General features: G+C 40.5%; 1 protein-coding gene across 7 annotated transcripts in view; it reads left to right on the top strand.

Annotated features, from left to right (window-relative positions):
- The window catches only part of ZFAND6 (zinc finger AN1-type containing 6), a 38,102-nt gene that overhangs the window by 9,123 nt on the left and 12,511 nt on the right, over positions 1–16,468 (top strand). The window lies entirely within an intron of this gene.

The following is a 16,468-nucleotide window of genomic DNA, read 5'->3' as shown; positions in this document are numbered from 1 at the left end:
TGCTATAAACTTCTGAGTATTGTGTTTGACTTGCTTAAACAAAAGGAAGCAAAGGTAGGTATTTCTATGCTGTTAAATACTACATTTAGCCAAAAGCTGGTTTTACTTCAAATAGGAAAAAAGCTGAATATATGAGGCTGCTTTGTTCATATTGCTTGATGACTGATAGCCATTCTTCTTGGGTCCCCTCTGCTGCCCAACTTAGGAAGGATGTCTTTTCTGGGACCAATTTTCCTGATTTATTCCACACAGAAGTGAAATGCTCAGCTCTCTCGCCACATATGTACAACTCTAATGCAGGCTGTTTGTAGAAAGCAGATCTGCCCTAAAGGATAAACATACCACTTTGCTGGCACAGCTGTACAACTTCTGTATTCAGGCTACAGCAAATGTTTCTTGCCTGCATTCAGAGCCGTTGCTGGCAGGACCCGTGTTGTCCCTGCATGAGGATTGGTTGTTCCAGCACTACTTGTTCGTAAAACATTCTCCTGCACATGCTCCATCTGCAGATCTTAAACACTGTGAATGTGTTGTGTGCTGTGGGATTTATGTGTCTGCTTCTTGTGCCAGGACGGAATATACATCTCTGTTGTAAATAAGAGATTCTTAAAAGATTGTAAACCTGTGTACCAAATGTGGGATCAAATTTTATCTCCCCTGTTTATGAGGCAAAGGTAATCTATGTTTTATGGTCCACTGACTGCTGGTGGCACGTCCCAGTGTCATGAAGTAGGTGGCCCACCATGTGCTGGGATAATAATCCTGTGCTCTGGTTCTGTGTAATACTACTTACAGAGAAGGCTGCACGCCTGCCATGGGGTGATATCTGGAAAGCATGTCTGGAGCCTTAGGGAGGGCAGACCATCCATCCTGCAAATGGTGACCTGGGCTTCAGATCCATGCTTGTTGAGTGCCCTCTGCTACTTGCAAGAGCCTCCTGCCCCTCTTCCAGCAGAGGGGGTCCTGTGAGCACTGGAGGCAAAGTCAACTAGTTAGCTATAATTGTTTTAAATTAGTGGCTCGATCCAACCCAACTGGCGCTTTTCCCCTCTTCTTCCTCCCCCTGTTTCCCAAGTGGTTTAGTGATTATTTCTGCTAATTGCTGCATGCCCGAGGCAGAAGGGAGTGGGGGAGAGAAATAATGTCATCTTAGAGAGTTTTGGCTGTATCCAGAAAGGGATGTCTGCCCATGGTCCTTGATGCAGGGGTAGGCCTGTTGGCTAGTTTACTTGCATTTTTTTTAGGAAGGACATGGTGAAGGGGTGAGAGCTCAGGGAGCTGCTGATCATTACAGCCCTGCTGTTGTGGGGAAGATTGGTACGGGAGGGCCAGCCCTCTCCTGCAGATACAAGGGCTCCTCACAGAGATAGTTGGGCTCCTCACAGAGATAGTTGGCCTCCTGTGGTGTGGAGCTCAGTCTGGGTGGGGCAGATGATCTGGCCAATGATGTTTACACTGTAATAAGGTTTTGTGAAAATAAGCAGTTAATTACACATGAACTACAAAGGAATAAAAATAGCTTGGGTCTGTTCTTGCTTTAAAATCTATTTAACAGAGGCATGAAACGTTTGGGATTTTTAAACCTGCTTTTTTTTTTTTTTTACCTTTAAAATATCAGGAACATTAAGTCCTTCTTCCCTGTTCTTGTTGGATGTCTCAGATGTGTCATAAGCTTCTCAGCCCTTAATTGAAGGGGTGGGGTGATATATTTTTAACAGATCCCTTCTTCGAACTGTGTTTATAGGGCTTTTGAGCTGAATGGAGATTAGCAAAACCAAAGCTTTAACAGTGCAAAAATCATTTCTCCTCCATCAGGTTGTGTTTTCATGCTCATTCTCCAGTTGTTGACAGAAGCTGCGTTTTTTTCATTTGAAAAGTAACTTTTTTGGCTATTAAAATATGCATTAAGAGATAAACTGCTTCGTCCATCTTCTGCTCCATTTAGATAACTTAAGACAATCTTTTGAGTATTACTTAAACAAATGAACACTTGTGTTTGAGTATTTCCTAAAAATAGCTCCTTGTTAAGTGCTGGTTGTATTAAACACACAACTTTTTCTTTAACTTAATGGTTCAGCAGTCTTGCAGAAGCCGAAACTGGCTCCATGCTGAAGACCACCCCTGCTCAGCCATTCTGCTCTGTCAGGATGTATTTTTATCACGGGAGTCTAACCTTCAGGATACGGTATTTGTCAGTCTGAAATGTAATAATCCTGTATCTGGAAAACTAAACTATAAACAGTGTGGCTGACTTGGCAGGCCCCAGCAACCACCTGAACAGTTTAACTAGCCCAGGGTTTAAGACAACACTTCATTGGTGTGTCCTGTGATTCATGATGCGAAGGCATTTTTATCTGCGTGAAGGACTGGGGAAACAAATACAAACTTAATAATCAATTTGTAGTGGGAACTTAATAGCAGTATTTTTGAGGATAGAAGTGAGGTGCTTTCAGCTTGTTTAAACATTTTGCATTGGATGTGGGTTTCTTGAAACAAGGGCTTAAAGTTTTTGCCATTACCTTGAACAAGCAGGAGGGTAGATAGTTCTCAGGTGTATGCTGCTGATTATAATTGGGCTGATGAAAGCAGAATATTGCATGGGGAAGGTAGGTATTTTCCACTTAAGGTTTTAAACTGTATTTGGAGGTGAGAGGCCAGAGAGAACCATCAGTTCTGCAGGCAAAAATGTAAAATGTCTGTACCTAGATTTGGCATATTCTTGCCTTTTTGTACAAAAGGCTATCTCTGAGTTATGATTGTCAGAAGAAAACATTTAACGAGTTGTTTTTGAGGATGGAGTGGCAGGGGAGATATGAGACTGCAAAGAAGGATAAAATTGTTTCTCTACTACCTCCTGTATGAATTTAAGATTACTATTTTTTTTAAATCATACATAGAAACAACACTTCAGTGCAGTGTAATTTGATGTAGCAGTTATGTTCTCTGTGCAACAGAATGACCTTGCATTGGAATGTGCACCATTATCAAGGCAGGGGCAAAACAAGTGGCTGTGTTTTGAATGTTAAAATTAGATGTTTTGGAGTTTGTTCTTCTTAGCTCCTTCAGAATTAGGCCAGAAGCTTACAAGGTAGCTTTTGTTGCTGATATAGAAGAGTTGTAAGTGAACTTCACCAGACTTAAGTTTGGATCATGATATCGAAATATGCTAATATGATGTACTGCTGGATATTGGTGTTAAATCCTTGAATGAAGTGTAGGTATTGACCACGTTAGTTATCAAACAAATGTTGCAGTCTCTGTGAAAAGTAACTACAAAAGTATGTTGTTTAGTGTTTCAGGATACCAACATATTTGATTGCTAACTTGCAAAAAAAGAAAAAAAATAATTGTGGCAACATGGAAGGACTTACCTGGAACATTTTTTAAGGAAGAGACTTGAGAATTTCTCAATAGGATTGTTTTGGATATCAATGTGTCTTCATGAGGTTTGTTTAAAGTATCCTGAGAGATGAGGAAGGCAGTGTTTAGTAACAATAGGTCAAGGTAAGTGTATTATTAGTTACATAACAAACAAATCGTCATCTGAGCATGTCAAACCATGCAGGGGCTAAGATCAAGGAATGTTTGGTTTGTTGTGGACTGGCCTGGGAGCCGTGCATGGATTTTTTGCCTTCTTAATAAGTCTAGTCAAACTGTTTAAAACTCCTATGCATAGCAGTGCAGTAATTGACTGGCTTTAAACATTTTTTTGGAAAACAACAAAAAAAATCTAATTTCACACTCTGGTCACTTAGTTGATTGTGTTGCCTTCCTGCATTTGCTTTTCTCTAACTTGGTATCTGTAAAACTTTTGACTGTTACTATGGCCTCTCTTTATTGCGAGAATGAGCTTGTTGTTCTGCAAAGTCACAATGTGACTGTGACCTGTGGTCTTAGGTTTATACCTAGTCATTCTGTATATAAATAAATCCCTGATTAGTTGCTGCCTACTTACCCGTATATCTTCTAGCTGACATCCCCCACTGCACAATTAGAATGCTTGGAATATCAGTCTGCTCTGTTTAGGAAGACCTCAGTCCTTGCTGCAGCCCTGACATCTTAATTTCTCAGACTGTCAAGACCTGAGATGAAGAATTTATTGAAACATCTTTGTATGGCCTGATAGAACTATCTGGTGAATTTACACAGGGTGGCATATACAGTGTAAAATGTGCATTGTGGTGTTGCTGGGTTTACTTAGGCAGTGTCAAGTTAGTTGTTAAAATGGAAAGTCTTCTCTTGAAACCCAGGATTTGGGGTTAAAATTGGTTATTTTTAATGTGAGGGATACAAATATACTTTGATAGTAGTGTGGGGTTTTTTGTCTTCGCAAAAGGAGCGTGAGACAAGAATTCCGGGAGATGGTGTTAGGGCACTGGGCTTTTGTTTTTTCAAGCCACAGCAAGGACTTGGTACTTCTGGAACTAGCCTAACATAATGCAGCAGCTGAGGCTGTGGTGCCTGGGAATGCACTCTAGGCCAATCTGAAGGGCATTGGTCTTGCTGATCACCCTCTTGTTTCTGACGTTATAGCATAACGGAAGGGAATATATTGTGCTCTTTCTCCATTGTTTTCTGATAGAAGCTCAGTTGGCCGGTGTTGTGGATGGAAGGGAACGAGCATCGTGATAGAAAGCCACACCTTGCTGACAGTTGTGGCTCAGTATCTTCTGAGCAGATTTTGTTCCCTGTTCATCCATTCTGAAGTGTGATACAGGCTTTAATATGTCAAGGAAAATAATTGAAGGGAGGTGTAGCTTGCATTTTCTATGTTTGTCTACTGCTCCTTTATATCATGAATTTTCCTTTCTCTAGAAAGTGCTGTTACTCTGTCATGTGTCAGTCTGTTCTCTGGCAGAATACAATCACTATGGCAAGAGGATAAAAAGAGAAGTCAGATGTACTTGAAAAGTTATTGTTCAAAATGCTTCTAAAAATGCAAATTTCTGTTTATGTGGCTTGAGGAAAAAGGGAAATCCCATGGCACTACTTAACAGCTTGGTCCTTTTGGATACAAGTCCCTCCCTTAAATCCATTTATGGCTGTGTTTTTCTATGTAGAATTGTGGAAAGAACTCTGTACAAAGGTACCATCGTAATAAAAAGGGATACAGTGGCATCCAGCCATGCTATTTTTAGGCTATTGTGCTCTTAACTTGCTGATCTAAGTATTCTGGACAGTAAGTGGGGGAGACATTGTACTAGAAATGCATGCTCACATAGCTGAATCTTGTCTGAACACAGAATGAATAGCAAGCTTGATTATCAGAAAGGCAGTTTTCAGAATTGTACCTGGAGTATTAGTAGGTAAAAAGGATGCCCTGACTATTAAAGCACAGTGTTTACAATGCAGATTTTTACTCGAAAGCTGTCAGCTCTGGATTTCTTGTCAGTTGAGAAACTGAAATACATGCAGTCTGTTCTGTATAGGCTTAGGAATATAAACCCCCCTCTTTTCTGTTTCATGATGGCAGTGGGAAAAAGTGCCAGTCCTCAGTCAAATGTCTTTCAGTAGTTTTTAAGCTTTTCCTAAACAGCATAATGACCTCTCCCTCTGAGGAAGTAGTGTAGTCTTGGAAACCTTCAGAAAGGAGAGTCTCACACTGCAAATTTCAGATCATTCCTTAGCCCCTTATCTGTTAATCTGACACTGTCCTGGGTAGTCAAGGCTGACAACAAGGCAACTCTTACTTAATTTTCACTTTGACCTCTTGGTGATGCATGCATTTTTCCTTGGCTTGTACTATGGGTGAAGCTATGCTTTAGAGTTCAGTTCTGAAACTAAATAGGTAAGTTTCACCATCCTCCTGCGGTGCACTGTTAGCCTTGACTCTTCTGGCACAGAGCTGTAGAGCTGCACTATAAACCAGATAGAAGAACCAGTCCAAGCTTTTGAAGAATGAAGTCTTCAAGGTTCATCGGTTCCTGGCCCAGCAATACTGTGGCAGAAGTACCTAAAGCCCCAAATTACCTAGATCATGAAACTGTGCATTAGTTCATATACATATGTGTTGGATGCATGTATATTGATTGCACTTGGGCACATTTACACGTTGCAGTATTTCAGGCAGTGTAAGTTGACAGTTGAGAGGAAACCTGAGAGATGCAAAACTTCATAGTGTTACCAGCTGGTATATTCATATCTTTAATACATATAAATATATTATATATATTTAGTTTCACTAAAGTGATGGGTAAATATCAGTTGCCCAGCATAGTGGCTGCTGATCAGCTGTGTAATATTTTCCTGTGCTTCGTGTGGTGTGATAGATTTTAGTATTTGGACATCCAGTAACTTGTTTGGGATCAGGTAACCTGGCTTCCCCAGTGATTGAAATAATTAAGGGGGAAGAAAAAAAGCAAACCCAACAACAAAACCCCCTAGAATAACATTAGGGTTAAAACAAAATAGCACCTTTGAGTCGCTTGGCTAAATTTAAGTGCATTGCAAAAGATGAAGAATGCAGCTTTGCCACAGGGAACATCATACCTCTTCTGCTGAAAACTTGTCCTTGAATAACCTCTTTGGTCAGGCGTTTGCTTTAGGTTGAGTTCCACATCGAACCACAGTAAGGGCATTGTATAATTTTGAACACTTAAATTAGACATAGTGCATAATTCTAAATAGAAAAACACATCATGCATGATAATCACAATGTTCTTGGGAGTTAAGTTAAATTCAAGATGCCCTAGCCAGAAATGATGATAGTTTTATTTATTAACAGCTAGGAACCCTGATATTAGAGCAGGACCTCCCTTAGCATTTGGCCCACGTCAAACTGTAACATTATAAGGTAATTAAAATTCTACATAGTGCTGTTTACAAAAACAAATTATAAAGTGTTTTGTGCTTACTGTCGGTTCTGAGCAACAGGTGTTTTGTTAACAAGAAGCTATTTTGGGAACTTGTGTTAAAGCAGCTTTTATCTCTTCTGGGTTTGATATGCTTAAAATAAGTGAAACTTATGCTGTATTGAGAGAAGATTACTTACTGAAGCTCAAAAGAAGCGATTACTGAATCTGTATCTATTCTTTCAGTAATTATATGGGTAATCTTGTAAGTGTTTGAATTCTTCTTACAGATTATTTTTCATCAATGTAAAAACAAACCTGTTTTAAAATACAGCATGAAAGATAGTTTAAGGAGTTGCCCTCCTTCCACATCCTTTAAACTGTGGTCTGGTGTCTTAAGGGAATGTAGAGAATTTTAGATTCTCCTGATCATCATTTTACACAACTTCTCGTTTCGGAAATGGCTGACTTCAATATATGATGCCAAGCAAAGCAGAATATGTAGCCTTGTTGTCTGTTTCAGAGGAACTTTCTTACCTTTTGTAGACCATTTTAAAAGAAGGCATTTCTGTTATCTGACAGATTTCAGATAAACCCTGAATTGATAGGGCTGTGTAAGAATATGGAGAGCATCTTGAGAATTCCTGCAGTCGTTGGCTTGGGCACCTTAATGCCAAAGCACACCTATGTTATAGCGCAAACTCTAGAGGAAAGGAAAGGGCTCCTCAGGCAGTATCTGCAGCTAGTGCAGTTCAACACTGGTTCAGCTACACATGATGCAAACTCTGGTTTGTGTGAGTTGATGTAGCAGGCCGCTGATAAGCAATTACTGAGATGGTTTGATTTTTCTAATGGGTGTAACTCCTGAATTTTTATTCGTCTTGAGAAGAGATGCCAGAACAAGCACTACCTAAAAGTATGCTCTTTTGTTAATAGTTGCATGTTCCATCAGAAGTGTAACTTCATGTGATGTTTCCGTGGCAGTCATGTCATAGAGACAGCCATCTTCCAGAGATGGACCTGGTAAGCCTGTCTGCCTGTAGCCTTAAATCTTGGATGATCTGAGTAGGCTAAGCTGAGTAAGTACAACCTCACATTTGGAGAGGAGAATGCTTTGGTCTCTCCTCTGGCTTGTGTATGGACATAGCGTCCTTTGGGTAGGACAATGTGACCAGTGGGATGGCTAGCCAGTGTCCTCTGCATTCCTCAGATATGCCTCTTGGACTTCTGTCACCATGACTTCCCCAGTGACAAAGTACCAGACAAAAGACCAGTATAAAAACAGCTCCCCAAAACGTACGGCATGTTCTTTTCTTGTGTTCACTTGTCTTGGTCTGTAATTCACTCAGAAATTGTCTTTACTTTGTACAGAGCAACTATAGTTACTCTGTTGCTCTCAGTGCTTTTAATGTTTTAAGTAGTTATCTTTATTGAAGGTCCTTGTTGTGTCTTGCTGTAAACAAGTGCATCCAGTACTAAGAGTTACTTGTGTTTTTTCTCTTGAGCCCAAGGAGTGACTTCTGTGTTGTGTGCAGGTTTTGTTTTGGGGTTTTTTTTTCCCTTGCATTTGGGTTGACTTCCTCAAAAGGGCAGCTTTGTCAGTTTCGATTTTCAGATAGCCGATAGAAGCTTAGAACATGCTGCTGGCACTCTTTCTGAAATCATCTCTGTACTTCTCTGGGGGCTGGAGTTCCTTGGATTAACTGGGGTAGGCTACAAATGTATCATGTTGCTGGGGAATAAGAAATAAATAGGAGACACTTAAGCTTTCTAAGCCAGCGAAAAAAATAGTTTCTTTGAATTTCACAAAGTTTGGATACTGTCATATGGAAGGGCCTAATTCTAGTGGTGCTGCAGTCTTAGCCTTGAACAACTAAGTCCAAATGTACATGCCTAACTGTACTAGCAATGATAAACATTGGCATCTTGAGTTGTATTTTGCTGCTTTAGGCTCAAATTGAAATACGTGATAAATAGAAGGAAAATTCTTGAAGGCTTAATACAGAGTGCTGCGTTTATTCTTTTAGGTGCTGCAGCAGTTACCAGATGTTCCAGCATAAAGTAGTGGCCATTCCCACAAAAACCCTACCATCATGTAGTGAGAGCTGGTAGCACTGTGTGGCAGCGTTCTGGAATTCCGACGCTTTCATGAAACTCCTGTTGTCTGTACTCTGCCTCTTAGAAAAATCCCATGTGAATAAAATGTGATTCCTCCTAATCGATAAAATGTACCTGTTAAATTGCTTGGTGGTTTTTTAAGATTAATCTTCAGTAGACTAGTGAACTTCATGGCGTTGCCCCTTTATTTGGTATATAGAAGTTTACATATACCAAATATATATATTTGTATATATACTATACTGAAAAGGTTGGAATTTAAGTAAGAAAAAACTTGCTTATGCTTCTGGTTTTTGTCTGTAGATTTTAAGTGGTCACTGCAAGTAATTTGGTACGTTTGCATGAGGTGAATGAGAGTTTCTGAGGTACCCTGTTTTACAGCAGTTAATCTTTGGTCCTAGTAATCCGTACTTTACAAAGGCTGAGCGTGGCCACAAGTGGTAATTACAGTTTCAAAGTAACATCTATTAATAGTGTATGCAGACAGGCATGGAAGGCTGAATCCTTATTATCAGTGATCTTCGTGATACCAGTATAGAATCTGTGTGTCTTTGTTCTTCCCTCGTAAGAGTGAATAGGTTGTAGTGAAATGTTCTCTTGTTCCCTGTGTAACCTTGAGTACAAGAGCAGACAGCTGTAGTTAGCAATATGCACGCTTTAACACTGGAGGCTTTGTGTATACCAAGTGTTCCTGGGTTGTATAATGATGTAACATTAGTAGTATAATATTCTGGCTCAGTTCTGGGTCATATTAGTTCTGAAAGTTGCTAACGTTCCTTTCCTTCCTAAGACCTGAACTGTGTCTCTTCTGTCCATCTGCCACTTGTGAGATTTGCACTTTCTCTCATATGTGTGGCTTCTCCTCCCCGCCCCCCCCCCCCCCCCCCCGCCCCCCCCAGTGTGATTCTTTCACAGTCCTCCTTCCATCTTAAATCTGGGATTTACACTGTACAGGTAATGTAGCCTTCTTGAGGGTTCAGATTTTACTTACAAGTCTTGCACTGAAGGATGTAAAGTTGCTGATTACTAAAAATTAGAAGTGAAGAAAAGGCTTCTGTAATTCTTTGTGTCTTTGTAAAGTTTCTGCTAGGCTTGTCTAATATATGTGCTTGATTTTAGCCTGAAATGTCTATGCATGGAACAAAAATAAAAAGCTGTTCAACAGGAATAGATTGGAACATTAGTAGGTATTGGATGACTTGTCAAGTAAGTTGAGAGAACATCTTACTTAAGTCTTTGGTCTTTTTCTTTGGTCTTTTGTTTTCACTATTAAGTCATTTTATACATTCGACTTAAGTAGTTCAAATTGCAACTTAAAACTGTATTTAGTTGTGAGCAGGAAGAAAACTGGATGCCTGCTGGAATGAATTGAAAGCTTTAAAATGCATGGATTCTCTTGGTGTTGAGGAAGTTATCCAACTTCAGTGTTTTGAAAAAATGCAGCAGCTGTGTATTCTGCTGCTACAGGAACAAAGAGGTCGCTGCCCTTACAGATCTGCTTGCATTGTTGGTCCTTAACCATACTCGCTTTTTTAACTCAAAGCATTCTGATGAAACTGGGGCAGAGTGTAACTACACATGTAGCTATGCTGGCAAATCTGAACCAGCTGTAGTGTGTAGCCGGGGCAGGCTGTAGATGAAATGACATGTCTGACTGCAACCGGCAAGCTGGGCTGAACTGTAATGACTGAGGCCCCTATTCAAATCTGCCAGTTCTTGGCTCCGTAGCAAGTTGCTGGGACATGGTAATGCCTTAAAGCAGCTACCAACGGTTGCTCAGTGAATGTAAATTGGGGCCTTTTGGGAGAGATGGATGGAGTAAAAAGAAAACAGGACAGTTCTACAACTTGCTGTTAATTTGTGAGTGTAGTGCTTTACACTGTGAGTAGTGTCTTGCTTTCAGCAGGACACCTGAGCTGCTGTGTCTCTGCAAATTCTGCTGTGAAGCAGTATCCCCAAACACAGCCAGTGCTTTAACTTTTTCAGCAAGATTCGACGGTGCTCTGCTCTTAGGTCTTTATTTGCCATTTGTTTTGATAAGCCTGTGGAGGAATGCATTTCCCGTTTTTGTTTTTGTACCAGCATGCCTTTTCATATGGTGATACAGGTGGTATCGGGTATCTGTACCAATACATATTCTAAAATGACATGCATTTTTGTCTACACAACTTCATATTTTTTATTTGTGCCTGGTATGAGTCTTTCTTTATATGCTTAACCAGCACAATTTACCATTTTTGCAGTTTCTTCCTTGCTTCATTAGCAGAAAGGAAAAATGACCATTAGTATTGGTGCTACTTAAATCAGTGCTGAACTGCTTCATTATAAAGGTGATTATGATGGAGGAAGGAGTGTTTTATCACTTGGTAAAAATTGGATTCATCCTTTGAGGTGAGTGTCAGCTGAAATCTGTCAGTGTGTTGATCTCTGACAGTGAAGAGTAGCTTAACACTAAATGCTCTGCTTTCTTCTTGAGAAGCATTTTTAGGCTGGCATCGGTATGGCTCAGACTGTCTGGTTTGGTACTGCAGCTGAAGGAGAGTGCTGTTTGGGTAGTCTCTTCTGCTTCAGCATTAGCATTTGGGGAGGGATCCTTCCCATACCAGTCACAAATTTTAGGAGTGTTTGCAGAATACAAGACTGTGCTTTGGCTGGGGCAGTGGATTTGAGGATCTGCCGGCTTTCCCTACCACACCTTGAGTATGAGGACAACTAGAATTCCAGAGGCCCTTTTCTTTGGGGAAGATAGCTGAAGAGAGGTCTAGTTTCTGTGTGGGATTTTTTTTCTTGCTGGGGACGAGAGAGATTATTCCTAAACCTTGTGTGTTTAATCCTGCTAAATACTGCTCTCTCTGATCTTACTGATTAACATTTGAAGCCTATAAAGCTAGGGTATCAGTTATTTGAAAGTAGTGGCATATAAACATTTTAATTAAAAGGGGGGGGGGGGGGAAGACCAGTATTGTGGTGCCAGCTCTATGGGGAAGGAATATCCACAAATATTTTTTTAGTTGCTTTGCAGAGTATTGGAAGAGGTGGTTCGTTTCCCAGAGAGCCTGATATTCAAAAGACTTACCCTACTTTAGTATTTCTACAGCTTCAGCTCTATACATTTTGTAATTGGGAATGTCCTTTATATGATTTGTTGTGGTTTTTTCTTGGTACGGAGAATAATTTACTCTCTAAGATGTGCACTGGTAAGAGGGGAATGGTAGGTCCTGTAGCAGCAGGAGCAGCAATCAGGCCTTATAGATGAATTAAGTTGTTTATGTCAGGAGTAACAGGAATAGGTAGACTTGAAGCACCAGGTTTGTAGGAAAACGATGGGCTTAGCCTGCAGAGCTGTGTGCTACCATGCTTCTAGTGGCAGTAAATATTTTTGAGAAGAAAATTATCAGGGGTAACTTTGTATGACTTTAAGTTTAGCAATTTTCAGCTAATACAAAAAGAGGCTGTTCCATAATCTTCAACAAAGTGGATGTTCTGGGGTTGTGTTGAGGGGGTTTGTTTAAGGCTGTTTGCTTCCCTTTAGTATGCTTCCTTCTTACTAGTGCTCATACAACTGGTTATACAACTATGCTGTAAAGCAAAGGAGGGAACATGCTTAAGATACTGTAAAGAGTTTGGTTTTTTTTTTTTCTTGAAGGAGAATCAATCCTGTATTTGGAGTAACAGGATGACCTTACAAGTGTTGTGCAAGCACAGCTTGGGGAGCAGGGGTGGGGGGACAGGCAGAGCCCAGAGGTATTTCCAGCAGCTTTACAAGCTCCACGTTCATTTTGTGGCACCTCAAACCGAGTGGGGCACAGGTGTAGCCACGTTGATCCCAAGACCTTGCAGTCACTTCAGCCATGAAGCTGCTTCGAGTTTTGTACTGAAGCCAAGCTAGGAGACCAGTTTTGAAACCACAGGGAGAGTATGCATTGGGATATATATTTTACAGTAGGCTGGATGCTCAGCAAGGGCTAGTTGCCCCGAAAAAGGGTCGTTCTATTTTTAGCCTTGTCGGTTCTTTGCACCGTATACGGTTCTCTGGAGTTGATCTTCTGTCAGATCAGCAAGCTCTCCAGTTCACCAGAATAAATATTCCTGTTTTTCCCATGAGATGTATGAACCGATCTGACTTGAGGAAGAGGGCTGGGGCTGCGGGAGCAGACTTGCCCCTTTCACGGAGCTTCCAAGGCTGCAATTTCAGTGGCAGCCCACCATTACTGGCTTATGCGATGGCTGGTTGCAGTGGTTCTATGGATCTTCTTGTGTGTGGAATTACGGATGGTTTTGAAACGAATCATCTGAAGCTGAGCCAAGAACTGAGGTGGGGTGGTGGTGGGGGGTGGTGTCTTCCCTCCCCCAAAACATCTGTTCAGTGATCTCTTGCTGCTCATATTTGCTGAGATGGGGACAGTCTGGCTGCTCTGCTTGCAGCTGTTTGACTCCTGCCGGAGCAGTGAGGAAGAAAGTCCCTGAGGCACAATGCTGTGTCATCTTGGCCTTTGCCCTTGGCCAGTAGTGGATGTGTACAGGAGAGGCATGTCTAAGTACAGTGGCAGGAACCACCAGCACTTGGATCTTGATTCTCTTACGTTTTCAATGCCTGTTTTTGGCTGGTGGTTCTCCTAATGCTTTAAGCCTGCTGTGCTGCTAAAACAAGTGGTTCCACACGTGTCTTCAGCTAGATCCTCTCTTACGCCCAAACAGCACACGTGACAAACACAAGCTCGGAAACCAGTCTATGTTAAAACTAATTGGCAAAAGATGGAGTGGTTGGCTAAGTTTGATCACTTCCTTGATTCATTTTGGTCCATGTGAGCGCTGAGAGGGAGGGGGATCAGCGTGGGAGAGGGAGTGAGAAAGCTAGGGTGCAAGAGCTTATTGTACTGGTTTGGCATTCTGGCTCTTGGGTTCAGATAGATCAGCGAGCCATCTCAGCAGTGTACAGGCTGCTAAAATGTGTATTGTCCCTCCTGGTCACATGTCATCCCTTGCATCAGTTCCAGAGGTTTTTTTTCCCCTGCATTGTGTTTTTTTCTTTTTTTATGTGTGAACTGATTGAGCTTACTGAACTGTCAGAAAACGTCTTGTGGTGGTGATGGCCCTTTTTTCCTTGTATGGTTTTTTTGATGGCTCAGGGAGCTAATTGGGTGGGTGAGGATCCAGCTGAGCACTGGAGCTGGTGTGGGTGATTATATGTAATTTCCCCCTTATGATTGCAACAAGCTGTTGTATTGGTTCAACTTCTTTCTCATTTGACTTTGTAACATTGCATCAGTTTGATCCTATCTCTTCTCCATTTTACTGCCTAAATATTAGCAACCAATGAAGGATCGTCCGCTTCCTGTGGCTTTTATGAAAGCTCTTCAGAAGAATCCCTGGCACTTCCCCTTGGAGATTTAAGTGTTCTGGAGCCTCATGCCAGTGGCTTGTGCTTTGGCTGGTGGCAGGATCCACTGGTTAATGAACTTGAGAACTGGCTTAGCTGGAACTCAGTCCAGCTTTTCTTGTTTTTCTTCTGGGCATCTTTGTGCACCTTTCACAATTTGTTTATTGAATTGAAGCAGACTGGTTTGGTTGTTGTTTTTTTTTTTAGTCCATGTTAGAAATTGTTATGCTGTGATTGCATTAGCACCTGGTCCCTTCAGCAGTGGTTGTGTTGGGGAATAAGAAAATTAGCAGTAACTGGTGCTGTTATTGAGTTCCTGTGTGCTGCCTGAAGCTAACTGTTGAACACAAAGGCAATCACGGTAGATTTTGAAAGTTAGGGTGGTAGGGTTCCTTTAATATGCTGCTGTCTAAAATTAAAAGGATTAATACTTGTATTATGACATTGAATCTCTAATAGTCCTTGAAATATTCTGTCCAAAGTGTTTTTTAATTAGTCTTTCAATCTTAACCATTCTGTGCCAAGAGTGACTTGCGTAAGGCTTCATCTTTAAATTGGTTTGAGTTACCAAAGAGAAAACTCGCGTTCATTTACACTTTCATGAAATGGCTTCACTGAACGTTGGGCCCAGTGTAAGAATTGAATTCCCACATGTGCTACTTGCAGTTTGATTCTAAAGGGCTGTCTGGAGAAAGGCAGGAATGAAAGTGCTCTTTCAGCTACAAGTACCGTACTTCAGCAAAATCAAATTTAGCTGTCGTTTAAGGTCAATGGGGGCTTTGTATGCCGAAAGCAAATGCTTCTATATTGGGGTGGGGGAGTGCAGTCAAACAGCTGAAATAAGCTTAATTGCAGGTTGAAGCTGAATAAGATACTATCAGAGACTTTTTTTTCTTCCTGCTTGTACATCTTCCTTGTCTTATATCTTGAGTATTTTCTCATCCTTAGAGTACCTTATTGCTGCAAACGGAAAACCTGACTGTTGCTTCTCTGTTGCTGTTAGCATTGCAACCCAGAGGTTTGCTTTTTGAGGTGTCAATTTCACATCCTTTGGGGAAATAAAACCAAAATGCAATGGATGTGGGTGTGAGGAGATGAGGATATTTGTCTAAAAACAACATAATGGGAAACTTGTTTGTAGTTGGCTTCAAATACATCTTATGTAAAAGGAAATCTTTCTACGCTGGTGTACTTGTTACTGTAGCTTGATCTAGTTTTATAACTTGGCAATCAAAGTATTCAAGTATCCTGAAACCCCTTCCCCTCTGGATTTTCTTTGCTTTGCTTTTGAAATGTATACTGATGTTACTTGAAAGATTGATTATTTTTTTTTATTATTTTCAGTAATATTGCTTATCCTGCAAGAATTAAAATTATCCATGCTTCAGCTGAAGTTTTAATCGGGAAGTATAAAATGGTAGAGCTAAATTGATTTTGAATGAGAAAAGTGATACCTTGAGATACTTAGTTTCTTAATAGGAAGGCTTTTCTTGTAAAACTGATACAAAAGAGGTCAAGAATATATTTGGGAGTGTGTGTGGGGAAAAAATGGAAAATTAACTTTACCTGACTGACAGATGTCAAAGCTGCTTTATAAGACCATTTGAGAATAGTTAGGAGGCTCAGAACACTGTTGAAAATAGTAGTTTGTTGTAATTTTCTTGTATTAAGAAGGTTTACAGATCCCTATGAGCCAGGGACAGAAACCATGGATTGTACAGTGTTGATGAAAACGTAACATCTAAGGATGTTATGAGTTGCCTTGATATTTATTTCTCATTTTTAGTATATTTTCACACAAAATTGATATATAGGAGGTACATGTACCTAGACTAATATTTTTGACAGAAAGGGTGATTTTCTTTTTGCACGTGAAAAATTGTAATACGAGTTTTGTGGTAAGTAGTTGTGTTGTCCTTCACTAACGATGCAGTGACTAAACAGTAACTTGCAAATTCATGTGACTATTGCTAATTATAATTACTATGCGGTAAGTAAGCATGTGTTACCATGCTTGTATTTCATTTTATAGTTCTCATTCACAGTATCAGCAGTTCAGGTCTCAGGAAGAGTTCAGCATAGGTGTCCCCCTCCCTTTATACTTACAGCTTCTAGCAGCAATGCTTCCAGTATTTTCTAAAGTGACTTTTCTTTGTGGGCTATATATTGAACATAAAAC

Source organism: Falco biarmicus, chromosome 7 (assembly GCF_023638135.1).
Source record: "Falco biarmicus isolate bFalBia1 chromosome 7, bFalBia1.pri, whole genome shotgun sequence".
Taxonomy (NCBI): domain Eukaryota; kingdom Metazoa; phylum Chordata; class Aves; order Falconiformes; family Falconidae; genus Falco; species Falco biarmicus.
The sequence above is the reverse complement of the archived record's forward strand: the minus strand, read 5'-3'. Positions and strand labels throughout refer to the sequence as shown.